The 26895-nt window shown below is 35.8% G+C and overlaps 1 protein-coding gene across 1 annotated transcript in view; it reads right to left on the reverse strand.

The window, feature by feature from the left end:
• BAZ2B (bromodomain adjacent to zinc finger domain 2B) overlaps window positions 1–24352 on the reverse strand; it is a 353975-nt gene extending 329623 nt beyond the window's left edge. Inside the window, exon 1 of the mRNA XM_036743221.1 lies at window positions 24046–24352. The gene's annotated coding sequence lies outside the window, so the exon portion shown is untranslated. The remainder of the gene's footprint in view (window positions 1–24045) is intronic.
• Between the last annotated feature and the right edge of the window lie 2543 nt (window positions 24353–26895).

Below are 26895 nucleotides of genomic sequence, written 5' to 3' on the forward strand. Positions count from 1 at the left end.
AATGAAATTCCACATTCAGTTTGACAAAAGAATGGCTACTGTTATTAAAATAATAAAACTGTTTGCATGCAACTAAAAAATAAGATACACAGGCAATGGGGCATAGAAATTTATCTCGCCCTACAAGAAAGGAAGGGAAAAGGGGATGAGAGGGGAGGGAGGTGATAGAGGGGAGGGCTGACTGGGGAACAGGGCAACCAGAATATATGCCATCTTGGAGTGGGGGGGAGGGTAGAAATGGGGAGAAAATTTGTAATTCAAACTGTTGTGAAAGTCAATGCTGAAAACCAAATATGTTAAATAAATAAATTTAAATAAAAAAAATTATATAAAAAAAGAAAAAAAATAAACATTATTGGAACAGGATGATCTAAAAAAAATAAATATTTGTCAATCAACTGACAAAAAAAAATAATAATAATAAAACTGTTTTGAACATTCTGCAGCTGAAAAGTTTTTTTTTTTAAAAGAGGAAGACAGTAAAGGCAATGGCTTTACTGAAGTTAAGAAAATTATTTATAAGATTTCCTCCATTGCCCAGGAAGTTGTATAGCTACATATTCTGTGTTCAACTTTAGGCAATCATAAAGAAAAGAACAGAAATACTAATGTATGTTTTGGGATCAGGAAAATTCAATCTGATACCCTACAAAACCTAAAACAGTACAACAATTTATTATAACCACAATCCTAGAATATAAGCTATGCTCCTTGAGAGTAAGAATTGTTTTTCATTCCTTAGATTTGTATCCCCAGCACTTAGAACAGTACCTGGGCACACAGTATGCACTTAGTAAACACTTATTAACTGACTGATTTATAAAGGAAAAGGTTAAATAGTTTGCATCATATTGTTTGTGTTAAGGAAATTAATATATAAATACATTTTCATGAAGGAAGGTTAAAAATGCATCAGTGCTTAGCAGGTTAACCTCTGTTATCTAAGACAGTGGTGTCAAAGTTAAATAGAAACTGCTATTGCAAATTGACTTAGAAAACCACAAATTAACATTATTTGTTATATTTTTATTTATTTTGTTAAATATTTCCCAATTACATTTTAATCTGCTTCAGGACACAATGGGGCCCCCAGTTTGACACCCCTGATCTAAGACAATTATTCTGTCATTCTTTATGACCATGGTCTTACTCTGGGACACCAATAAGTGCTACAGAAGTACAGAAGTACTTGAACTAGTCCTTGATGAAGGGGTAGGATTCAGCAGACTAAGAGAAAAAAGAATAAACAGCTTTTTATGTGGACATGATAGCATTGCGAACAAAGCTATCTAGGTAGATAACACAATGGTACAGGAGGGGTGCAGTTGAGAAAACATAGGCTGAAAACACTGGTGGGGACTAGTAAGAGGCAAGTTTAATAGGTTAGATGGGGCCATAAGATGGTAGCTACAGAATATCAGTATGAGAAGTTTGGGCTTGATCTCATAATACGATACAGTAATACAAAGTAGTTCAATGCCGATTTAAGCTCTGTTCTTTAATCCAACACATTTATTGTATGACTTCCTCAGGCAAGAGTCAGCCACTTGTGACACAGGCCATTTGTGAAACATATGAGGCACTGTTGTCATCATCCACCAAAGACTCTTATTAAGACAGCACGCTACTAACTACATTCCCTTCCCAGAATCCATAATAGGCTAAGTAGGAGGAGTTTGCCTTTAGACTTCTCTAATATGCCTGCTGGCTTCCTTCTCCCACATATCACTCATGACATTCTTCTCATCTGACTCTTAGGAGCCTAGTGCCTTTGTACTGTCCTAAAGCTGCCTAAAGCTCTCAACCTAGAACTGTCCTCCATCTCCAAAATGACCTCCTCCCTTTGTCCCCAATCAAAATTTCCATTGTTTCAGAGTAGGTGTTACTGGAAGAAAACAAGGTTACTAAACTAACTCAAAGGAAGATGCCAATGGCAGCTTTTTCAGGGTCATCTAAAATAGATACCTATCAATCCAAATGAATCTCTCACTGAGGCAAGTTTGGGCAGTTGTGCTGCAGCAGAAAGAGCAGGAAGGACTGGAATCCCAGCTCTTCTCCTTTCAACCTCTGTGCCCTTGGGCAAAGAAGATTGGCACAGATGATTTCTCAAGAACCTGTAAATACGATGATATTTACTATGGCTAGTTCCCATGGTTCTATGAAACACTGTTGTGTAGCCAAGTCTAGTACATTTTTGTTCTAGCCAAGTAGGTTCAAATTCTATGTCTACCTCCAACAGTGTGAGCTTAGGAAAATCAATTAGCTTCTATATACCTTACTTCCCCCATCTCCAAAAAGAAAATACTATCCCAACTACAGGGGCACTGTGAAATTAAAGGAAACAATGTGTGTTTTCCCTCAAAAAAAAGAAATTTAAGGTTTTATTATGTCACAAAATATAAATCATCTCATTGATTCTCAGAATTATCACTATATGATAAACATATGAAGTACAGAAAATCCCACAAGGTTTAAAAAACAATCTCTTACCAAGAGCTAGATCAAGTTATACAGAGTTCCTTAAACCTTAAGTAAAAATGACATTTTTATTTTTGTATGCATGATGATCATTTATTCACCTAAACTTAAACATTATTCATGATAGCAAACATACTTTTAAAAAACAATCATATTTTCTCTTTAAAAAAATCCAACTACTTTCATCCTCTTTTTCTGTCAAAGAATCTATAATGGCTCCCTGCCACCTATTTGTATAAACTTTATAAATAAACTGTATAAATCTCAAACTATTCTTCTTAACTTTCAATGGGCTCCCTAATCTAACCCCATTCTACCTATCCAAATTTGTTTACCATGAATACCCAACTTTCATACTTCATACCCAATAGACTAGTTCTCTCATACACCAACATACCATGTCCATTATAATTTTTATAGCACTATCCTCATCCTCCCATTCTAACATCTTTCCCAGGTACCTGAATCCTATATTCTCTCCAGCTCAAATCTCACTACCCTGATAGAGCTTACTCCAGGCCACATTCACTTCTCCTCTGAAATCTTATTTATTAAACAATCTACATTAGCATTAAACCTTTTCCTTATGTTCATAATATATCTATTCTTTCTTGTTCCTTTCCTCTTTCAAGATCCAATTCAATTAAATTCAGTAAGCATTTGTTAATATCTTGCTACTTTCAAAGCATTGTACTAGGCCCTAAGGATACACAGACAAAACAAAATAATGCCTGACCTCAAGGAACTCAAGTTCTACAGGGATATACAAAGTGCAGAGAGAAGTAGAAGTAGAAACAAAGTGTGTGCATGGGGGGGTGAGAAGGGGGTGGGGCTTTAACAAATTGGACAAGGAGAGAATCAGAAAAAGCAACCTGTGGGAGGTTGTACATGAGATGAGCCTTGAAGGGAGATGGAAAGTCCAAGAGATGGAGGGCATTCCACAGGCATAAAGAATAATAATGTGTACAAAATGATAATTTGTACAGAGGTAAGAGATAGAATGTTGTGCAGGAGAAGAGCAAACAGTCCAGCTTTGCTGGAACATACAGTGCACAAGAGAGGGTATTATGAAATCAGTCTAGAAAGCTATGTTGAAGCCAGAATGTGAAGATCTTTAAAACAGAGGAGTTAAAACAGCAGTGAGCTTCTCAACCTTTTATAAGTGGTGGGGGTGGGGAGGGAATTGACATTTTCAGATTTGTTCTTTAGGATAGGGACCAAATCTTAAACATTCATTAACTGTAACAGCTGCCTAACAGTACACAGCAAGCTCTCTTTGAACAATTGTTCAATTCATTTCAGTTCAATTCATCTTCCTCAGTCATATTCAGTGTGAGATTAAAAAAAAAAAATCTAAATGTGTGTAGTCCAAAAGTGGAAATGTGTATAACACGATTGCACATGTATAACCTCTATCAAATTGCTTGCTGTCTTCGGGGAGGGGAAAGGGGAAGAAAAATTTGGAACTCAAAATCTTATAAAAAAATGAATGTTGAAAACTAAAAAAAAAAAAGTTTAAGGAGCTCTAAAAAAAAACTAGTCTAAGAAAAATGTCTATATTCTTATGCTTACAAATTTATGGGTTCCTCTGTCAGTTTTATCCAACAGCCGTGTACTAGGAGATCATTATCAACACAAAACAACTTTCCTTTTATTTTGTCCTTTAAATTATTAGACGTTTCTTAAGAAATTTTCAATGTTGTATTAACTTTAGACCACCCACTTCCCCAACTCTTCCCAAACAGGAAAGTGTCCAGAGTTTCATAAGATATTTTTAGTAAACAGAAACACATTTCAACGAACTTTGAATTTTAAGACTACTTGATTCCTACTTTGTATTTCCTCTTTTGTGTTTATCTGAATGTCATATACCAATTTATCTGAGCTTATAATGATTCAAATTCATTGCATAGCAAAGAAAATACTAACCAAATATTTTTAAGCCCGAATCACTGGCTATTAATCCTTTCAATTACCAAAACATTTGTAATAAATTATTCCTCCAATAAACTACTGAAAATCACTCTTTTTTTAATCAATTAAGATTATATCCATAAGAGTGCTTGAGGTAAGCAAATGAACATGTTTCAAGAGAAATTCTAACTTACACCACACCATTACCTAAGAAATCACCTAAACATTCCACAGTTCTTTGATATTTTAAGATATTAAAGAATGGGATGAAAATATACAAGCTGCTAACAAATCTTAATCTTAGCTAATTATTTCCTCTAAATCTTTACTAAACAAAATTTCCATTGGTCTATGAACAATCACTAAACAGGCACCTATTTGTTAAAAAATTGTTCCCAATCACTACCCTTAGATGTTGCTCAACAGAAAAGAGCATGTTTTGGAGAGAGAAGAGACACGTAAGTGTGTTGAGCATTCAACAATCAACAAGCACTTATTAAGTGCATACTATATGCCATGCAAATATATGCTAGAGGTTGGGAATACAAAGACAAAAAGGAAAAATCCCTGATTGAGGGAATTTATATTCTACTGGAAGGGCAAGCAGTTAAACAAAAAGAAACTCAAAACATGGGGGGAAAACAGAATTAGTCCACCTTGCAGGCAAACTTCTTAACACAGGAATAGCATCAGAGAATTCAAGGGCCACCTTCAATGGTTAAAAAAAAAGTACTCATATACTATCTATCAAATCATTCACACACACATAAACCCTCTATCACCTACTGACAGTGACATATGAATGCATGAAGCTAAACACACAGAATACTTGTCTTAATAAACAAGTATTTACTTCGCACTTTTACTATGTTTCTAACATTTTGCTATACACTACACATTGGGTTTTAAAAGAGAATAAAATACGTGATCACATCTTCAGATTAACATTGAAGAAAGAATAGAGAGTATGAGGCAATATATTCTCAAGTCTCAAATTGTTTGGTACAGAGTACAGACTACAACTGTTAAGTGTCAAGAACCTGTGATTTGGTCATTATGAAAATTCTTGGTGTCAGAACTCCCTTCAATGATGCAGATCACAACATATTTACAATTTAAGATATGAGTGTTGCCTGAGGGTCAGACATAGTTGTCAACTTACCCATGGCCACCTAATTTATTGTCAGGAAAGAGATTTGAACTAAGGTCTTTTGGATCCAAGTTCATCACTCTAACATGCATACTGCCTCTCTCTAGAAAAATCTTACATAAATAAAATTTGCATGAGATCACATTTAAATACTTTAGGAACAACTCACTCTTTGAAAGATGCCTTTTATAAAGCAAATAATTATCTTGCAGATGAAATCATCACAGCCTAATTAGCCTGTTTTTCAAACCTAGATTTTAATATACTATAAAGCATTTGCTTAAAGCAAGGTATATCCTATAGTAGATGCACATACAAAGACAGGCAGCCATACAGCTATGGGTACCTTGTGAATGATGAAATTATCTGCAGGGCAAGTCAAAGATTTATCATTTGCTTTTCCTTTAATAAAGAGAAATCTCCAGTAATTGTTATGGAGACTTTACTGATCTGGACAACTGTCCTTAAGCAACCTGAAAGGGAATTCTGTGATCTTTGTTAAGAGTTTGTCATCCAGTTCTCATAACCAAATGTAGACAAAAAATCATCTGCATACAGTTGTACAGTACTAACACAAATAGTTATATTATCTAAGAAGAAATAATTTGAATTTCTGAACTTGCAAGCCTAATCTTATAAACCAATACCTTAAACATCAAATACAGAAAGATACACAAACAGGTAGACACTGAGATGTATACCAAAAGGAGAAGAAAATACTTTAACTGATAATCTGCAAACTGAGAGTAAAGGCAGAATGGGCAGCATCCTGGTTAGAATCAAAGGAGAGAGAAAAAGCAATAAATAAAGAGAGTAGTATGGGGAGACATGTTAGTCAACAAGTTAGTTGGCAGAACTGGATAAAAAATTTTCAACATATATCACAAAGTTGCCACAAAGGCATGAGAATTATGATAGAAGACTTCAACTATCAGAATATCTGCTGAAGAAATCATTAATAGAAGATCTTTAATTTTATCCTTTGATTTGATTTATCCTTTGTCCTGTAATGTCAAATATTTTTTATCAAAAACTTAGATGAAGGCATACATTATATGCTCATCAAATTCGCAGAAAACACAAAGACGAGAGAAATAGTTAACGCACTGGAAGACAGAGAAATAATCCAAAGAGATCGAAACAATTTAGAACAATGGGATTAAAACAACAGCATGAAACTCAAGAGAGATAATGTAAAGTCTTAGGCTTGGAAGCAACTGCGTAAGTACAAGACAGGAGGCATGACTAGACAATACTTGCTGTTAAAATAGTTTGAGAGGGTTAGTAACTTGAAAGCTCAACATGAGTCAATAGTGTGACAAGGCAACTCAAAAAGTCAATGCAATCTTAGATTGCAGTAAGGGCATGATGTTCAAAACCATGAAGGTTCTAATGTTTCCAGGGTAGACTGTCCTGGTCAGATAATGTCAGCTGTATCATTTCCAGATCTAGATGCCACATTTCAGGAAGGATATTGATAAGCTAGAGCATGTCAAAATAAAGGCAACCCAGCTATTAAATGGCCTAATGATCAAGACATATGAAGATCAGTACAAGGAACTGAGGATGTTTAGCCTAGGGATGAGGGGAAGGGGATAGGAAATTATAGCAATATTTAAGGGGATGTCATGTGGAAGACACATTAGATTTTTTTCAATTGGCCAGATAGCAGAACTGAAAACAAAGGGTGGAAGGTATAGAAAGTCAGATGTACACTTGATATAAGCGGGGAGTTGGGGGAGAAGGCTTTCTAAAAATTAAGAGCTTTCTAAAAGCAGTATGGGGATGCCTTGGCAAATAGTGACTTCCCAGTCAGTAGAGGTCCTGAAGGAGACCGGATGACCATTTGTTAAGGATACTGTGGCAGAGCCATCAATTCAGGTAGGGATTCAGAACCCCGAAGTCTCCTCAGACTTCAAGATTCCATGATCCGATATTTGTCTATCTGAAAAGTTTCCCATCAAAAAGGTTGTATATCAAGCACAATGAAATTTCTTCTGAGGAAATCAACTCACATTTGCATAACCTTGTTGATTTGTCAATGTTGGTGTAGCAGAATAGATTATATTTAAAAGTGTTTTCTTCACAAAATATTATTATGCAATATTATTATCCCCAAGTTGCAGATAATGAAACTGAACTTCTGAAAGGTTAACTGATTAGGCCATGGGCAGAGCTAGCAAGCAACAGAACCAGGAGAGGGAACTCAGATTTCCTGACTCTCAAGTCTAGACCTCTTCCTAGCACACCATTCTGCCTTTGGATTAAAGAAAAGGTTGATAATAAAAGTTACCTTAAGACCACAGAGTATGTAGATGGGTTAAACTAATAGTTTTTCTTAGTTATTTTTAACGATAAAGACAACTTAAGAAAAGATGAAAGATCAGTATTTCTTTAATGTGATTTCCCCTTTCTCCTGTCTTCTAAATTGTTGCCCAGATTTTTCAGGATTTTGTTTAATGTGCTCTTTATAGAGCTTTTAGGTGGGGGAGTATTTTGATGCAAATACTTTTAAAGAACTTTATTCTATATATTGACTTTCCAACTTAAATACTTCATTTCATGAAAATTCAAAATACTAAAGTGTTACATTTTCATTTGTGCATTTTTTTCAAATTAAACAAATGTTTCTTTAATGTCTACTATGGGCTCACAAATTTCGGTGTTTTTTTTTTCCTTATTTCTTATCCTCACTCCGGGTTCTTTTTTTTCATTTATTTTTTAAATATATAATATTTTATGTTTTGTCCAATTACATGTTAAAATAATTTTTTACATTTTTAAAAAAAGTTTTTTTAAAAGTTTGAGTCCTATCTTTCCCTTCTTCCTTTCCCTCTCCACTCATTTGTGTATTACAAAAAAAAAAAAAAAAATTCCTTCATTTTTCTAATACTGTCAAATGTCCTAACATATTTTGAACCTATGTTGTTCTTTCCAAATAAGTCAGTCTGCTCAATATCATTCATATACAAGATGTCCCAAAAGTTTTAGTGCCATTTTAAGCTATTAAATCTTTACTATCATAATAAACATAAATTATTAAACCTTTAATAGCTTAAAACTACACTAAGATTTTTGGGACACCCTGCATATGTACTCATGAGTCTTTGCTCATTTGTTCACCCTGGATTTTCTCTAAACCTTCTTCCACGCCACTTTCATAACTCCCTTTAAGACCTTGCTCCAATTTCATTTTCTATAACGTCCATCAGCACTTAGGCATACCATTGTTCTTTTTTAAGTCATTATTATATAACCTGGAAAAACCTACACGATATAATGCTGAGTGAGCGGAGCAGAACTAGGAGAACATTATACACAACCACAGATATATGGATTCTGTGATGACTAACCTTGATAGACTTCGCTCTTTTCAGCAATACAAGGTTCAAAGACAACCCAAAGGACTCATAACCAGAGAAAGAACTATGGAGTCTGAATGCAGGTTGAGGCAAACTATTTGCTCTCTTTTTTTTTCCTCTTTTGTTTTTGGTTTTGTTCCTTCCTTCTCATGATTCATTCCATTGGTCATTATTCTTCATTACAACTTGACTACTGTGTAAATAAGTTTAATGCGAAGTTATATGTAGAAGATATATCGGATTCCATGCTGTCTTGGGGAGGTGTGTGGGGAAGAAAATCTGGAACTCAAAATCATGCGGAACTGAGTGTGGTAAACTAAAAAATAAAAAAATCTTAATTAAAAAATAAAAAATAAAATTATTATTATATTAGTAAGTGACAAATATTTATCAAATACTTTTAAGTGTAAGGCACTCTCCAAGGTGCTGTGAAGGTCTCAGACACCTTATAGTCTGACTACAGGAGATAGATTATGTATGTATGAAAACTTGTGACATATAGCAGCATATTATAAGTACCTAAGTACTACAGGAATTCAAAGGAGGAGCATTATCAGTGCATGAGATTAGAAAAGGTTTCACAGGGGAAGTGGAAGGATGGAGTAGAATATGGATGAATGGAAGGCAGACGAAGACATTCCAAGAAGAGACAAAAGGTATAAGGACACGTCTGGTGGCAGCAATGTACAGAGGGTATTAGAGGAATAGTGGGCAGACCATTCAGGCTAGAGAAAAGTTCACATTGGAGAGAACTGAGAGTTAAATTCAAATGGCAAGTGGGAGTTAGAATGTACAGGGCCTTGGATAACAGACTAAAGAGTTGAGGTTTTATTCTATAAGCAATGGAGAGCCACTGAAGGTTTTTTGAATAGGATACTGGCATATGTAAAGCACTAGTTTGTGAAGATCAATCCAACAGTGGTATATAGAAAAAATAATAGCTGATTTTTAATAGTACTTTAAGTTTTGCAAAACACTTTATGAATGGTATTTTATTAGATACAACCACCTTGTGAGGGAGGTACCACTGGTATCATTATCCTCATTTTACAGAAAATAGAACTGAACCTCAGAAAAGTAGCCTGCCTGTAGCATAGCAGTAAGCATCTGGAACAAGCTGCAAAACAAGAATTCAAAAACCTGACTTTCAACTATGCTATGAAGGGAGATGGGCAGGCAGGGAAAGAGGAGAGGAGAGGGAGAAGAGGGAAAGTAAAGAGAGAAGGAAAGGGAGAGGGAGAGGGAGCGGAGAGACCAAGGGGAACAACTTGAGAATGAGGTAATAATGGCCTAACATAAGTAAGGAGGTGGCATTAGAAATATAAAAGAAAATGTGGGTAAAAGATATAATGAGAGAGCAACCAAAAAGATACAGGGCAAATCAAAAGAATATAGGATAGTATCATGAATGGTGAGAGCATTGCATCAGAAATCAGAAGATCTGTATTTTAGACCAAGCTCAACCAATTAGTAGTTATACAGCCTTGGAGAAGGTCATTAATCTCTCTGGGTCTCAGTTTGTTCATCTTTAACATTAGGGAGTTTACAAACTTGGCCCAAAGAAGAGAAATAAATGAGAAGGCACTAGAGGGCAGCTAGGTGGCACAGTAGATTGAGTATCAGGCCTGGAACCAGGAAGACTCATTTTCCCAAGTTCGAGTCTAGCCTCAGACACTTGCTAGGTGGGACCTTGGGCAAGTCACTTAACCCTGTCTGCCCCAATTCCTCATCTGTTAAAATGAACTGGAGAAGGAAATGGCAAATCACTCCAGTAGCTTTGCCAAGGAAACCCCAAATGGGGTCATGAAGAGTCAAACACAACTGAAACGACTAAATAATTGGTTCCCTTCTTGCTGAGATAGGGGACAATGGGTATGGAATACTACATACCACATAAAATTTTTTTGATGTGTTGGTTAGTTTACTGACTAAACTTTTTCCTCCTCTTTTTAAAATTTTTTTTGTTATATTGGATGGCTCTCTAGAAGGGGAAGAAGGGATACACTAGGAAATGTAAGTGATGTTAAACCAAAAGATATGTCACATTTATTTTTTAAAAACATTACAAGTCCAACTATGTAATCACTAAAAGTCCTTCTCACTTCTAAAATTCTAATTCTAAAACACACCAATGTAAATATGTAAATCTATACACATATACAAACATAAAAAAGCCTGTCTATCCAAGTATGTTCATATAAACAGAAGCAGAGATTTGTTTCAATATACATTAATACACAAATACATATATACTTGAGAGTTGCAGTGGTGTTGTGGAAAGAGATGGCCTAGAAATCAAGTCTTAGCTCAGGAACATAATGATTGTGTGACCCTGGAAAACTTATTTCACCTTTCAGGATCACAAGCAATTATCTAAGAGTATAAGATGCTGACCTGCACTGGTAGAGGTCAGGAGACTTCTGTATCCATGATATCACAGGCCCAATAAAAACTACACACACACACACACACATATATGTTTCTATATATACCTAGGTACATACAAGGTAAAACCAATGTGTCCATAATGCCCTACCCAGAGTCAACTACATTATATGAAATTAATAAAATTCTTTGAGAATTTTTGGAAAATCACCTAAGATAAAGTATGAAACATATCCTTAGGATACTGAATATGACACAGAAATGTATGCCTAATTCACCGTTTAGTTGTTTCCATGTATATTTGCATCTGTATGTGTAGCTATGCTTTTATTTGCATACATGTATAGGAAACATGGATAAATATGAATAAATATGTGTAGAAATCATCATCCATTTATAAATAAAAACATATCCTATACATATAGATATAGACATAGTTATCCATACACGTACATAATGCACACACACACGTATGACAAATCTCATATTTAGAAAAGGATGACTGTACAGATTAATGGCAGAAGCTGAGATCTGAGATGCTCAGAACATATTAGTAAATAAACTAGCCCAAGAAAGCAGGGACTCTCTTTCTATTCCCATTTAGCATGATGCCTAGCACAGAGCTGGCACTTACTATAAAGTATCAACCTACTGAAAGCCACAAACACTAGTAGCAATTTTTTTTTTTACTGTTTTCTAACTCTATAAACATCGTAGCTATTATCTCCCTTAACTTCTGAGCCATTTTTTTATTCTACTCTTTTTCTTCCCTACTTTCTGGTTCTCTGCTAGTTCCTCTTCATTTTCTTGGCTCTTAATTTTGAATGTTACCTAAAGTTCACACATTGCTGCTCTCTGCTGTTCTCAGGTCTTCCTGGCAGCTAGGTGGTAGAGTGGATAGAGTGCCAGGCCTGGAGTCAGAACTCCTCTTCTTGAGTTCACATTTGACCTCAGATACTTACTAGCTGTGTGATCCTAGGCAAGTCACTTAACCCTGCTTACAATAATTTCCTCATCTGTAAAATGAGCTGGAGAAGGAAATGACCAACCACTCCAGTATCTTTACCCAGAAAACCCAAAATGGGGTCGCAGTCTGATACAACTGAACAACTACCAAAACCTCCTGACTCCAGGCCCTGCACTTTATTCACTGAGCCAGCTAGCTGAGTTCAAATCCTGCCTTAGCCATTTACTAGTGGTTTGACCCTGGGCAAGTCACTTAACCTCTCTACCTCAGTTTCTCTAGCTGTAAAATGGAGATAAAAACCACAGGGTGGTTGTAAGGATCAAATAAGATAACATTTAAGGTACTTCAAAAAACTTAAAGAGCAAATGTAATTCTAGCTTTTCTACACTGTTAGCCTCAACTTGAGCTTCAATTTTGGATTTAGAGGCATTTTATAAGATATCTTCACTTGGATGTCCCAAAAGCACCTTAAATTTGCATTTTTTATTATTCTTTTCTTCTCAAGGATAATGAATGTATTTTAACACAATTCTTGATGTGCTAGGATCTCCTTTAAAAGACAGCTTAAGATATGGATCTATAAATTTCCCAACAGAAGTTTCTACATATATATGTCTCAATTTACTAATCAATGAAATCAACCTCAGCAGCAATATAAACACATGTATGTATATATGCACTAAATATATAGAATGCTACCTGTCAAAATTAAAAGTATTTTCAAAGAGTTACCTGGCCCTCACACATGAATAATTCATAAAATTAGAGTGTCTTCTGTCTTTATACTTTGCTGATAAGTACCACGGAAATATGTGCACGCAGCTAACAAGGAAATCTTTGCCAATTTAACAATAACATTTACAGTATTTTACATACTGACCACATTCCAAAAAATCCCAAAGCAGTTTATAAATTGTTTACATAATGATTCACCCCTGACACGCAGTCACTATAAACTGGAAGTTCAACAGTCAATTGGCATATATTTCATAAAAAATAAAAATAGTGAAATTGTAGTCACAAATATAAATATTCCCACTTAACTGCCTTCCCTCCTTTCAAAGCCTTACTCCTACCTTCCCACTCCTTACAAGACAACTAATACACAAATACATTCTTTATTACAAATATCTTCATTTGTGATTTTTGACAAGTGCACCTGTAAAAAACAGGTCTAGCACCCAAACTAACAAAAAACATCCTGATTTATTAGCCAAAGATAGTACAGATTCACTGGACTAGATGCATACATTGCCCTTCCATAAACCCTCTACTTCCTATCTCAAATCCCCAAGATGTGATTACATATACTTCCTCATCCTAATTGTGCAAATTTTAAGAACTTATCTAGAGAAATTAAATGACACAGTACTAAGACTGCTAAGATTATGAAAGAGAAAAAGCAATGTTACACTTTTCGCAAGGCCTCTATTTTGTAACCTGACTCCTATTAATTACATTTAAAAGGATGCCTTGAAATTGCTTTTCACTGTCTTCTATTATTGTCTACCTTGTGACACTTCCTTTCATTCCAGTTTCCTTACAAAATAAGGTAAAACAGGTTGAACTCTACTATACTACTGACGGATGAAGTGTCAGCTACAATTTCTACTCATTGCTAATGCTAACTACCCAGAAGGGGAAAAGAGATACTTATTTGCTTCTATAATCCCTTGCCTTGGAGGTTTCTTGGCATTTCTTTCACATACCCAACATGGGTTTCTGCTGCTGCATCAATTTGTTATCATAATCCTCTTTCCTATGAAAGTGTACATCCATGAACCCATGGCAAAGTGGATAGAATACTGCACATGGAATCACAGGAGACTACGGGAGATTACTGGGTTTGAATCCTGCCTCCGATACTATTCAGGTATATGATCATGGGCAAGTCACTTAATCTCTGTTTCAATTTTCTCCTCTGAAACACTTCTACAATTATCTATAGCACCTACTTCATAAGGTTATTATAGAACTGTAATAATATTAATTGCTAGCATTTAAGTAGTGCTTTAAGACTTGGAAAGTATTTTACGTATCTCATTATATCCTCACAATAGCCTGTGCTATTATCCCCATTTTACAGATGAGGAAACTGAGGCTGACAGGTTAAATGACTCATCCAGGATCACAAAGCTAATGTCTTAGGCCACATTTGAACTCAGGTCTTCCTGACTCCAGATTCAGCATACTCTTTGCTGAAGCACCTAGGGGCCTCTAACATATGTCAACTACTATTATGAATACTAGGTCAGTAAATATGACTTATTTAAAAATGTGTTTTACAACTTTCTATAGCCACTGCTTCTCTTTCATATGACTTAAAATTGGTCATAACTCCTATCTTACATTTTTAAGCCTTTTTAAGAAACCTAAAGTGCTTTGCAAGCAAATATTCATCACTTTATTGCAGATGATTAGATAGAAAAATCCTATACCAAAAGGCTTGCTCTCTTCAGAGATGGCATTCAATATTTTTTTTGAAAATTTATATTTTGAGTTTGTTTAAAACCTTTCCTTTTGAGGCGGGGTTATTTGGTAATTTGGTCATTCACTATGAAGCAGTATTTTAGTTTTTAATAGTAGGTGCTGCCATTTGCTCCTTCTTTTTGCTCTGTTAGTCCATGTGGCTGGCTGACTCTTCATCATATATATCCAAAGACAGAGGGAGATGAGTGGAAACCTATAATTATTCTCAAATCAGAAGCCGTTCTTTCCCCACCCAAAGAATAGGACTCAGAGGTTCCCTGTTCTGTCATTTTCTTCTCAAGGGTGATCTTAAGGGGGAGAAGTAAGGGCAAAAGAGAAATGGATGCTCTCACTTAAAACTGATGACTGACCAGAGGGGGCAGTCATCCATTTTAACCTGGCTCCCACAAACTTGTAGTGTAGTAGTAGCCTTGAAATTTATTATTTAACACCTTCTAGAGGCAGCTAGGCAGTCAGTGTTGAATAAAGCTAAGAGGAAAATAACTTGATACTTCTTACTCTGAGAAATGGGAGGGAGAGAACTGACTTCAGAAGGGTTACAAATAACCCTGAATTGTACCTGACCACAGTCTCAACTTGTTTGTCTGGTAGTATGGTGTGCTAGAAAGAACACTGTATTTTTAATTAGAGGACTGAGGTTTGAATCCCTGCTTCTTCCTACCTGTGTGACCTTGCAAAATTAACCCATCTGGGCCTTGATTATATCATCTCTAAAAACAGACTAAGTTGGCTTAAGATGACCTCTAAGGTTCTATCAATCTATGAATAATAATAAAAATGATATTTCACATCTGAAGGCCTAATGGTTGTATTTCTTATATTCCTCTCATTCAGGATTTTCAGCATTCAAAATTTTCAAATAAATGCATAGACACCTATTTTTCTACTAGTTCCAAATGTTATTGTTTTAAAGTAAAACACTTAGACAAGTGTCAATTATCTTATCCCACAGTATGGCCAATTTTTTATTCTCCATAGTACTAAAAAGAATTAATTGAAATCCACACATAATCCAAACATCTCACATCAGCAAAAAGTTTCAAGCTTCTCTCCCTCAGACTTGTCAACAAAATATTTCACCATACCTGCCCAACAAGGATTAAAACCAGTTCATTTGGATTTCACCTCCCTTTATTTCCCAAACTATTTTTTGTAGGAATGCTAAAAGACTGTGAAATAATCGAAAGAAAATCCAACAAAAGACATAAAGGTCATGCACATATTCAAAACTAAATAAGAGCCTTTAATAATCAAGAATTGACAATATATGTAAAGTTATGATCTTCTGCAACACAAAGTTGAAACAGAGATTTTGTCCTTTAGTAACCTCTAAATTTATTATTTAGACAAAAAAGTAACCCATCAGCTAGATTAATTTCAGCCATATATTATGTGATATTACCAACACATCCAGCTATTTGTGAAGCTAAAAAAGAATAAAATGCACTCGAACCACTCATACTCAGCCTTGAAGTACTGAAAGGCACTTCATCATCGAGTGTGGTTAGAAGCAAATACACACACATATGATATTGTAAAGGCTCCTCTGTGAAGTTGTATGTCATAATTTATTATCGCAAGGTATCCACCTATCTAAGCCCACACAAATTAAAGCATATCACCCTGTGATTACATCAGGCATCTCTAAAATGACATTCAGCACTTTCTTCTTCCACTCTTTGCATCCAAAGCTTTCAGATATAACGAAACATCTTTCACTGGTTCTTTCTCTACTTCTATGTAGAAAATCCAAAATTATGGATGGACTAACTTGGCACTCTCCATTCAGGCACCACTGTCTATGTTTAATATTCTAGGGACTCTGCCCCAAACCTGGCAAAATGTGAAGGTTTCTTATAAAACTAACTTCACAACAGTCACAAGCAGTTCTACAGCCACAGGTTAATTACTTTAAAATGCATCTACTGGCTACTGTCAATTTTCCTTTGACAAGACCTGTTACAAAAAATATTAGCAGTGATCTATACATTATAAGTATTGGTATTCTACTACCTATTAACATGACTTTATTTTTTAGGGTAATGAATAAAAAAATTTTGACTATTGCTTAAAATTGTAAAGGATAGTAAAGTATAAAATTCTTTAACAACCAATATTGCTCAATTACCTATGGTTAAAACTAGAAAAATACCAAAATATCACATCATTTCAGAGCTTTATAATAATATATCTTTTTCATCAGAAGATGAAATTTTAGGTGTGGGTGTCATTGTTGATCCTTCACATTTGTTCAAAGGCCTTCCTCAACCATTTTATTTAGTATTTAGTTAAAATTAAATATTTAAAATTGAAGCCATTCTATACTGCAAGTGCTGCTAAAAGGAAAGGCTTCTGTGGCAGCAGTGACCAGATTTTAAATGCAGGTAGATCAATAATAAAAAAAAAAGAAGAAGAAACAACCACCAAGCACAGGCTCCATGTGTGAGTGGAATGGTTTATAATAGCTTGCAAATGACTATGTGCTTGCTGTAACCAGCTGTTCTTAAATTATGAATATGCAACCAATTCATGTTAAAGCCAAATCCCAGCACTATTTCTACAGAGAAATCCCAGTAGTTTTGCTTGTTCTACATGTTAGCTCTGTTAAGGATACAAATAGCAGTAAGCTTCCGAACAAATAGGACCAAACTATTGGCATTTCATGCACTAGGTCCATTATCACAGCAGGGGATGTCAATCACTGGAACATTCCTATAACAGCTCAGGCAATATGACAATGATCTCCTAGAAAAAAAAATCAAAATCTCTGCAGTGTACTCAAAGTCCCTCTCTGCCAACCTAATTCTTTTTTTGCTTCAGCCAATCAGATTTTTAGCCCTGACCTACTAGAAGACTTGCATCAAGCTTCAAACATTTAAAAACATCAATCATAAAAACAAAGACAGGACATTGAATTATACAGTATTAACCTCCAGGGTTTGCATACAAAGACCTTAGATTTATTTATGTCCCAGCCCGTTAAGAGCTTCAGTACACCGTTCTTTACACCAAACTGGCTGCCAATTTGATGAACCTCTCTGCCCTCAGCAGGAGTGCAGCGTCTTTGATTAATGAGTGCATGCTTGTGGAAAAGTGTAAGAACAGAAAACAGGGTAAAACACACAATTATGTTTCTACATATCTGATATACGAATGCAATTATTATTTTCAAGCCTGATTCCTCTTTTATAAGAAGTGAAAACTCCTTTCCTTAAAATTACTTTCAAAACTATGCCTACAATAACTTAAATGTTATTTTATAAAACATGTTAAATTTGTTTAAAATGTATTTGAAAACAAAAAATACATAATAAAACACTACATGTAAATAAAAGAGCCACTATTTTAAAATTTAAAAGATTTTTTAATGATGAAAACTGTCATATGCAAAACATATTTTGAATCTTAAGGTAAAGGCCATTATTTTCCACTTAGATTCCTACCAAATGCGACAGATTAAAAGGCCTGAAATTTAAAAGCACACTATGCTTCCTTTTGTTTCATTACTCTATCAAAATTAGAATGAAATTTATTATCCAGGTTGTTTCCTAACATTACTAAATTAATAGTCATTTTGCATTACTTTCAAAATTACACTCAATGTTCAACTTACCAACATCAGAATTATCTAAAGTCTATATCCTAAACTCTACCATAACACTACAAATTCTGCAGTGGTAAATATTGAAATAGATCCTAAATTCTATGTGAAATTAAAATCAGCTCTTTCTGAGCTGTATAAAAGATACCACCAATCTTTCATTTGTTGTAAAAAGAATAGTAATGAAACCATGCTTATTAACTAGGTTTATGACTGCCATTATATACAGTTTCAAAGTTTACAGACTAATAGAGAAACTTTATAAATGAAAGTTTAATGTTCTTATTGGGCCTTTGTTTTTTAGAGATAATGTGCCATAAGAAAACCAACATACAAAAATGTAAACTTACTAAACTAATAAATTAAGGCATAATTTTCATTTTGCAAGTGCATATTAAAAAGATTCTTCTCTCTGCAAAAAGATTTAACATGAATCCTTTAAATAGCAAGTTCTTCCAGTGCATTTAAAAAAATAAGTCAACCAAAAATTGACTTACATGTGTCATGATTAATAATAAAAATTTTAAGCAGTTGAAAAGCTATAAGCAATTTTAAAATCATATTTAAAAAGGAATTGTACAGCTCTTTATTAGGGAGTGAGGGTACATTACACTTCCATTTAAAACTTTACTTCAATTATAAAGGACATAACCACTTTCCTCTAAAGTTTCTCTAAGAACATGAGACAAGAAAAATACAATTCTGAAGTTATACAAAGGTATAACTAAAATTTGTTAAAGTTTGCTATATCTCTTTATGGGAATAACCACTGCCTATTTATTTACTATTACTGTCAAAGAATACATATTGTTCCATGATTTTTATCAATTATGTAAAGCCTTTTTTACTTACATGCTAAAAATTATTTTGATAGGTGTAACACAAATAATGAGACTAGAGAATGTCCTTTACTTTGCAGGCTATGTCACATGTGATGTTTCTAATGAAGTTTTTGGTTAGCCCATCTTAACCATCAAATATCATTGTTAAATTGTTTAATTTTTTGAGTTCTGCCTGTGTTGAGCTCATCAGTTTTTACCCATTCCCAAAAGAATGCATAAACACTTTGATCATGTAGTAGGCAAATAGGCAACAACCTACTACCTTGGCTAACATTATATGATGAGTTTAATATTAAAACTATCAACAAAAATCAGTAGTAAGATAAAAAAGTGCAATTGCAATGTTTATAATCAATAAATAACTTTTTTTACTAAGATTACCCTTTACAAAAAAGACTCCTATAAAAGATCAATTAAAACAACAAATCAACATGCACTAAGTGCATATTATTATGAGCCTCAAAAAATGCTTGCTTTTATTTTTTAATCTCTTATTTTTAAATTTTTATTTTTAAAAGTATATATACTCTTTTAAAAATATACAACTAGATATATTGTCCTTCAAGCAACCAAGTGTGGTAGGAATCATTAAATCTTTATGATGTAATTTTATTTGGGGGGCAAAGTTACCATATCAGCTTTTTTGTACTTCATGGTATTTCTCCTTTTGGCATGTCTAGGTCAACAACCAAGAATCTATAGTCTCAAAACCCTTACTACAAGAAAACTATAAACCTAAAAGCAATCAAGTCCTACAGCGTCTTTCACTAATTCAAGGGGATCAGACAGAAAGCATGAACTTTCTTGCAACTGTGATATTCTACATCTTGTGTAGGAACACAAAAGTAGCAACAAAGACATTAACAATTGCAGTTCAAGCTGGGAGTGACTGTTCTGTTTCAATTCAATGACACCACTAATGGCTTCTTAGCAGCTCCATGAAATCAACCAGCTGTCAAGTTGATGCATCAGAAGGAACAGTTACGCACTCCCATAAGAAAAAGCAACACATCAGGATGTTTGGCAAAACATCTGCTCCTTTACACTGCAGTTCTATAATAAACATGCAAACAAAGAAATGGGAGAAAGGGCAATAGAATTAAAATTCCAAGGTTTCTATTACAACCTTATGTGCATTTTAAATAAATGTCTTATAAATTAAAAACAAAATTCTAAACTGTGGAACACTACCTTATACATTTTTTTTAAGACAGCCAGACACAAAGAAATATTCAACCAGTGATTCCTCTGATAAGGCAATGTTCCACTCTTCAGTTTCTTCTTTCCCAAATCTTTCCATCCACCCACAAAAATATACCAAAATTATCAAAAATGCTTTAAAGTGACTTTATGCCATACCTATTGGTAAAATTGTTGCAATATTATTATAAATGGGGCTTATTAAACCAATGAAACATTATGTTAAAATGTTCCTCTGAAACATAAAAGCAAACCTTTAAAGATGATACTGGTGGTAAAATGCAATGGCCAAGGAAAGGAGATACTAGGATTAGAATCTAAAATAATTTAAATTAACATAGAAAAGGATAGTTTTATAGAGGATAGATCTAGGCATTTGGCTTAACGAACATGAACTTTAAAGATTTTGTTTCTCAAATAGCAAAATAATATTTGTGTTTGAACCTCAAAGAAAAAATGCCTACATCTACTTTTCCTAGCCATTATGTGAATTCAACATACTGGAAAAAATTTCTCAGATATATTTTTATATTTTTGTGTGAGGTTAATACTGCTTTATTTCCAATACACACACAAAAAGACATTATTTGTCAAATTCACTTTAAACATTTTAAAACTGAAGGCATTTCTTGTAAAACATCACTTCTCACTTCTGAAACACAGAACTCTCTTAATGTCTGAATTATTGATTATGCAGCACTGTGACAATAATATTCCCAGTGTTTACAATAGGTGTGAGACATCAAATATACTTAACTACCATTTTCTTAAACTGCTTATCCTCTGTTGCTCACCATTTATAATCTGCCAAATCTTCTAGTCCTTTGTTGCATGTATAATTTAGAACCATCTGTTCTATGTGCTTTTAACTATTTAAACATTTTCATCTACCTAAGATTCACATAACTGGCAGACATTCAATTCCGAAAAAGCTTTCTAAAGTATTTTAAATAAAGCAAATTCCAAGGTAAATAGCTGAATTGTGTTAACCCAAAAGTAAGCTGCCTACATAAACATAAAAATATAACACATACATCATATGTTTTTGTGTGTGTTGAAAAAAACCTTTTTAATGCACTTAGAATTGTTCCTATTAGCTTCTATGACTTAATTGTAGTCAATGTTTTCCCCAACCCTGAAGACAAAGAGAATGCAAATTAAATACAGACAGTTTCACGTCCTTGTTAGAGGAGATGTAAATATGCTGACTGCAAAACCTAGCAAGGCAAAATGACTAAAGAAGAGAGAATTCTATTTGTTTCATTCTATTTACACTACCTATTATTTATGAAGTACCCAGTGTTTCATTAAGTTTTGTCATGTGACCTAGAAGAACTTTTATGAGATGAAAAAGTATCTGTTGTAGAGAAGTAAATTTTCAAAGAACAGTACCTTTTATTGTTTCCCTTTTCACAATGGCTGACATAGACCTTATAGCCAGAGGTGATAGGGGATCTTTTAAAATCAATTTTACCTTTTGAATGAACACTATCAGCATTCTGCCAACCACAGAACTTAGTATCTAGAACTAAAACAAATATTACCCATTATCTCCTGTTACTTTTTATAAACTTCTAAAATAGAATCACTGTAAATCATTACAAAATTAAAGCGAATGGCAATAAACATTTATTTAATGTGTACTGGCTAAAATGTTACAAGAAAAATGAGACTGGAAATAAAAAATTTATAATTTGACTCATCAGTGAACCAGTCTAGCTGTTTTTAGCTTGCTTCAAAGAATAAACATTATTTAGAAAGCAGGAAAAGATATGCCTTACTAAAAATACCAAAAGACAGAAAAAAAAACCCAAAATACTGTATTACTTCTCCACCTGTTACCAAAACACAAAACTAATTCACAGGTTTGATATTGAGGGGTTGAGTATGGCTTTCTCTTTTGATTTTTTTCTTTTCCTTTTTTTTTTTTAAGAGGAAGTTGGACAGGACATGGGATGACAGGTATTTTTTAAAGCATAAACCACCATCCTAACTTTATTCTATAAGTTGCACAACTCTTTAAAGGGGGAGCGGGACAGATTTTAAAGGGGGGGAAACCACTCTAGAAAAAAAAATTCCCTTAAACTTTACATGACGTCACTTGTTACCGTAACATTTCCTAAACTTTGAGCCTCATCCAGACACACTTTGTTCCTTTCCAAATGTCCTTCCTCCTCCTCCAAAATAAAAGGAGAGACTTGGGAATAAAAATTGCCCAAGATGGCGAAAGGCTTGTTGTTTAGAGGGCAGAAAAAAATGGAGGATATTGTAATATACACAAAGGGATAAATTTCAACAACTCGGCCAAGGGCTGCAGCTGCTTCTCTCTTTATAAGGAAGCAACACACAAAAGATAAATACCGAGAGGGAGAGAGAGAGAAAGACAGAGAAAAGAAATGAAGAAAAACCCCCATCAGCAGGGCCGGCTCTCTGCCCCCTTCAAACACCTCCTTTCCGACGCCCAAATCTAGGGTGACTGTAACTCCCGCATCTCTCCATAAGAAAATGTTTCTGAGATGTGGGGAGCGGGGAGGGGGGGAGGGGCGGTTAAGGAAGGGGGAAGCTGGGGAAAGAGTTGAGAGCTTGTGGTGTTGGCCAGCCAGGAAATGCTGGGAGATTAGAGACGCACACCCAGACATCACCGTAGGGAAGGAAGGCAACGCTCCTCTAACCTTCCGCATCCAGACACAGAACGCACCCCCCAACCCCGGGACCCCCGTCCCACCTGGCCCCCGACCCCACAGCACCAGCTGTAAACCACAGCCCCAGCTACCCAGGAGGGGAGGGCGAATAGCTGGCACAGGGCTAGAGAGGCCCATCGCGGGAGGTGGGGCTGGAGGGGGGGGGGGGCAGGCTGGAGCAGCAAAGCAATCCAGGAGGGGAGGGGGGTTGGGGGCAGCGGGGAGACGCACAGGGCTCCGGGGAGGGCAGGAAGAGGGTATCTGGAAATTGCCCCCACCGAGTGGGGCCGACGGCGGCAGAAGCAGCACAACCACAGTGGGTTGTTTTCCAAGATGAGACAAACTGTTCGTGCGGCCCGAATGCAAGCAAGCCCCGGGGAACCGAGGAAGAGGCGCCCGGGGAAAGCTCGGGCAGCGGCCGGCACAAAGGAGACGTAGTATCCCTGGTCTGCCGGGGGACTCCGAAACCCGCTGGCGTCCTCCGCAGCAGCCGGGACCGGCCTTCCTAAGAGAGGATCCCCCTACCCACTCCCCTAAAACCCCCAACGCTTGCCGCTAGGAATAAAGTTTAAAATCGCCTGGGACCCGCGCTCGCCCCCTCCCCCATGCCTCCCAACACCAGGATCTGTAGCCCATTCTACACCTTCCCTAAACTCCAAGCGGGACCCCTCCAAACCACCCTCCAGCCCCACTAACCAGCAGCACAACAAAGAGCTAACGCCGAGCAGCCGAGGGTAAACACCAGCAGCAGAAGCAGCAGCAACGGCAACGAGCGCCGGCCAAGTCGGGCCACTCCGGAGTCTTCCCCATTCGCACTAGAATAGTTTCTCTTTCTCTGCGGCGACCCGACGTTACAGACGTGGGGAATCACCAGCCTTGCCACCACCGCCACCACCACCACCACCATCACCCCGTCCCTTCCAGGCCCCCTCGCCTGCCACCCCTTCTTCCCTACATCAGAGGCTTTTAACTCACCTTGAGTTTCGAACTGGGTGGGAGTCGCTGTGGATGGATTGGTTTGGGTTATTTTTCCCCGTTCCCTACCCCTGCGGTCCTGAAGGTTACGATTTTTTGTTTTGTTTTGTTTTTGGTAACCTCCACCCCTTATTACTCTAGTTGATTTTTATAAGGGGAAAAAAAGTACAAAGAGTTGAAATGGAGGTGAGAGTTGCGATAATGAAAGCCTTTTCTCCCCCTTCCCTCCTTCTCTGTCTTCGTTCTCTCCGATTAGTTCCTCCCCAGCAGCAGATTGAAGTAGGAGATGATTCTTCTCAAGGTTTGTTCAGCGGCTTCACTTCTAGGCGAAGGCTTCATGAACCAAAAGTGACGTCAACCAGCAAGGCTTCTCTCTCTCCTCGCTCTCTCTTGCTCTCTCTCTCTCCCTCTCCCTCTCTCTCTCTCTCTCTCTCTCTAACAATGAAAGTTGCTGTTAACAAGGGGAAAAGAGAGACAGAAGAGAGGGAATTGTTTATATCATTTCAGTTCCAATAATAAATGACCTATCAGAGCTCTTAAAGAAGCAATGGGAGGGAGGTACATTCTTGCTCCCAAGTCCACTGTATCTTTGGGTTTGCACCATCCTTGGCTTTTGGAAAAGTTAGAAAAGTTTTGTTTTGTTTTTAAAGGAGAGAGGGTGAAAAATAAAACAAGAGCGAGTGAATTTTGTAAACGGACTGAGCTAGAGTACGAGGAACATACTGGTTAATCATCAGCCCCTGAATTATTTCTTAAGGCAATTTAGAGTCCGGCTGGAGATTAATACAAGTAAATATACCGAGAATTCGGGATGAGCGTAAGAGAAAAAAACGTCAGAAAAACAAGATGCTCAGGAGATTAAACCGCTACCGCCCTTTCAGGGCAGGTAATGCTGATTGCAATGTATTTGTACTGGCTAGTATAAAAACACTGGTATGAAAGCAGTCCTTGGATACTCCGCAGGTAGTAAATTATTTTAACTTTGACGTCCTAAAATAAATCATTTTGATATCGGATGGTTAGCTTTTTCCCCCTAGCTTCTCATAAAGGTTGTAAAATGCTAACCTTTTTTTCCTGACAAAACTGGTTAGCTAGCTATAAGCAATAAAATACGTGTTATTTCATCAAGGAAGAGCAAAAAGACCGGCATCTCCTTACTCCAACCCTTTAAACTACACACGTGGTGTCTTTCTCCCTCGCTCTACACCCCTCCCTCTTTCATTATCCCCCACCTACCCCCTCACTTTTCCCCTCTAGTCTTACACCTTTCTTTCTATTCTTACTCTTTAGCACTTTTTCTCCCCTATCTTCCTTGTCAATCCCTAACCTCAATCCCCTCCCTCAAAAAAAAAAAAAAAAAAAGGCTTGTTAGGCCAGGGTTAAAGTACGCTGGCATACGAAAGAGCGATTTCCAATAAACCAAGCAAATAAATATATAAAGTAAAATTAAATAACTTCCAAGGCATTCGTGAACAAAATGTCAAAAAAAAAAACCTAACCACTTCATTAAGGTGTTTCTTACGCAACACCCTAAAATCTCCAGATTTTACTTATTCACCTTTTGCTCAGAATTGAGTAACTAGAATGTTCATAAATGAAAACTTTGAAATCCAGGAAGCTTTATGCTATTTCTGAAAAAATAATTGTATATTTCTCTGCACATGTATGGATAGATGTATACCTTAAAAAGATGTTATTGTTTTCTGTTTCCTCTCCAGCCACTGGCTGTGATTTTAATTGTACTGGAGGATCTTCATTAGTATTAACACATGGGGAGATTTCACAAAGCTGCTTCATTAGAAAAAAAAAAAAAAAGCTTGGCAGACTAGGTCTTTTTGCATGCAATGAGAATGTCAGCCTTACCTCGGTCATTTGTAACATAATAAGTGCAAGTACAATGATTGCAATGCAGGGACGCTGGGGGAAGGGCAGAGATACTGCCTGTCTAATAGGGATATCTGAAAAGAAAGCTCCTCATTACACAGTTAAATGTATGCTAAAAATTAGTGAAGATGATGTCTCAGGAGACTGATGCTAAATAAATTAATGTGCTGATATGTTTTTAATTATTATTTTTGTACTAGATTATTTCATTGCCAGAATTCACATTGAGTAGCAAAGCTGTGCTAGCACGTATTGATTTTTTGCACTGCCACATTCCCGGAATACAGATTTTAATCATTTCACTACACCACACACAGTAATTTCATTAAAAACTGGAACCTTCCATCCCCAGAAAAGCATTTAATTTCAATGACACACAATTTCTCTCTTAGCAGCAAACTGTCTCAACAGTAAAAGCTGGCCTAAGGTTCAAATGCATAATTTAATCTTGAGTTTTCCATGCTCTGCATTCCTTTGAAGCTATAATTTGTCTAACTACCTAATAACTGTAATAAGGACAATGATTTCCTTATAATATGTTATTAACCCATATTTAATTAACTCAGAGGCCAAGCTCTGTACGTGTTAGACTGGGTCAGTACTTCTATAACCTCAAAATTTACTAATAATTATCTAGAATAAAAATGTGGAATAAAAATATAAGTATGAATATAAGCAATTAGGTATTCCACACCAGATGCTATGCATCAGAAGTTCATATTTTTATACAACCATGGTATGGTTATTCAATGAATAACAGGATTTTAAAACATTTGGAAGTAAACAATGGATTTGGATGATTTAGTTCAAAATTCAGTGGCGTTTCTATAGATACTTAGAACATCATTAATATTAATGCTTTAAAGTAGCCCTAATATTTTACCTAATGATTGGAACCACTGCTGAAAACATTTAATTTTGAAAGGATAATCAGGAAAAAAAAAGTAGATTCACATCATGTTGTCT

This window comes from Trichosurus vulpecula, chromosome 2, assembly GCF_011100635.1.
Source record: "Trichosurus vulpecula isolate mTriVul1 chromosome 2, mTriVul1.pri, whole genome shotgun sequence".
In the NCBI taxonomy this organism is placed as follows: domain Eukaryota; kingdom Metazoa; phylum Chordata; class Mammalia; order Diprotodontia; family Phalangeridae; genus Trichosurus; species Trichosurus vulpecula.